Source organism: Macrobrachium nipponense, chromosome 1, assembly GCF_015104395.2.
Source record: "Macrobrachium nipponense isolate FS-2020 chromosome 1, ASM1510439v2, whole genome shotgun sequence".
NCBI classification, from domain to species: domain Eukaryota; kingdom Metazoa; phylum Arthropoda; class Malacostraca; order Decapoda; family Palaemonidae; genus Macrobrachium; species Macrobrachium nipponense.
Window position 1 is genome coordinate 99,733,587 of NC_087200.1, and position 2,500 is coordinate 99,736,086.

Sequence of the window (2,500 nt, forward strand, 5' to 3'; positions counted from 1 at the left end):
ATATAAGAGTTAATTTACTAGTATGATTAGATGGTTTTCAATACAAAAACATCTTCAACTTTCTGAAATGAAAGGCATCAGACGTATGTGAAACGTTTTATGCTTATGGAAGATGACGCAATCTTTCACGTGATTACTCAGCAAAGAGACAAGTGTGAAACAAGTACGAGCATCGAATGGCTCAAAAAGAAAGAAAAAAAAATTAATAAAAAAATAAATAAAAATTGGAACCAAACGGCTCCAAGTGGTGAAAGCTATTTTCCTACTTCGAACAGACAATGCTAATCTCTTACTTCTCACAATCTATGTTATTCTTAACTTTTAAATTATGTTATGTGAAATCTGAACATACATTATTAGAACATACTAACTCAAAGCAAAATAAGGAATCTGAAAATATTTCATACAATTTTACAACACTTCATACAGTTAAGAGAGGATGATATGTATTACAAAAGCAACAGCATATAATAATATATATTTATACACACAGATATATATATATATATATATATATATATATATATATATATATACACACATATATATATATATATATATATATATATATATATATATAAAATAAATGGGCTTGCTTCAGAGAAATTCATCCTAACACTTCCACATTTATACTTCAGTTTATGTGAATAGAGGATCACCTCATTGTGCAGAACACTTAACATCTGTCACATCACACAGCAAAACGTTGAGACCCTCATATGAACACAAAGCACTGTTCACATCTCTATCTTGCATGAATTCATTCGCTTCTTGTGGTCCTAGGAAAATTCGGTCCCAGAAGATTCGGTCCCAGAAAAATTCGGGTTCGGTCCTGAAAATCTCATTCTCAGAAAATTCGGTCCCAGAAAATTTCTAAAATCTAAATAACCAAGCCCAATATAACCTTTCTGAAAAAAGACATAAATATATGGAAAATATAATGTTAGAAGAAATGAAAATCTTTTATTTCTATCAATAACTTTAATGACTCGTTTGGTTTAGAGATCAATTTTACAAAGATGAACAAGAGCGTGAGAACTTTGTGAGCCTGGGATTTGTTTACAAACTGTAAGCAAAAGGGTACGTGGTGTTAAATTATGTTTTTAGGTAGTTTTGTCATATAGGACTTTAAGCCACTTGTAATGGTATTTGAGAAAGATAATTTGTGTGGGTTTTTCCAAATTTTTCATTCAACATTCACTGACACCGCCTATATATAAGAAACGGTGACATTTGTAACTCAGTTTTTAGTCACTCTTCGTCCAGGATAAGCACAATTTTCCTATTTGAAGAACCCCATCATGACTGCAAAATATTTTAAAAGTGAAAAAAACAAAGACAAATTGATTGATGAAGTTACTATGTTTATAACTTTCATAAGTTTAGTTCCGACAAGATAGAAATTGTGGCGCTGTGAGAACTGTAACACATGTTGTGCTCTTGTTCATACAGAAAATAAACCAGGTGAGCCTATAATAATTTCAACAATCAACAGTCATGATCATGTCGTCTCGCCATTTCAACATTTAGGAAAAAGTTGCAGGAAGGAGGTGAAACAAGTACTCGTGTGCTCATTTCCGAAGCTACAAGTAATATTAGTGAGAATGCAAAATATGAATTACCACGGTTGCAAACGGTTTCTAGAAGCATTACAAACTGGCGTAATAAAGCTTTTGGCGCTCCTCCATTGCCTCTTCGGCGAACAGGATTTCAAGTACCAGATACTTTTAAATATTTACAAGGCGGTCATTTGTTCCTGCAATGCGACACAGGCAGTGATGATGAAAAGCGGGTTTTAATCTTCGCTTCCGACGAAGGTCTTCAGCAACTGGAAAATGCATCTATTTTAGGAATGGATGGCACATTTAAATCATCACCAAGTATATGGTATCAGCTGTTCACCATTCCTGCCTTCATAAATGGGAGATTTTATCCAAGGGCTTTCATTTTATTGCCGGACAAAACTCAAGCAACATATGACAGGACTCTTCTTTAACTAAGTAAATTGCGACCAAATATTAACCTATTTCAGTGTATGATAAATTTGATAAAATTAAATATTATGTATGACTTAAATAATCGATTGTGTATTTATTGATAAGAAGGAACTTGTTACTTTATATTTTTTTGCTTTTTAAACTTCTATGCATTTACAGTATTATTTCTGATATGGGACCGAATTTTCCGGGACCGAATATTCTGGGGACCCAATTTTATTCTTGATTTTTGTGCACCAATATGCTTAATTTTATTTTATTATTATACTGTATAGGTTTTTTTTTGTTGAAGAAACATACCTTTTTTTACACTTTTATTAATAAAATTCTAATTCTTTACTTTGTTTATTTTTTTCATCAGTTAGATTACGATTTCATTGTCAGTATATAAATAATTTCTGGGACCAAATTTTCTGAGACCGAACTTTCTGGGACCGAACTTTCTGGTCACCGCTTCTTGTGCATGAAAGTCCTTCCGTTCCAGCACCTCTGGACTCCATTTA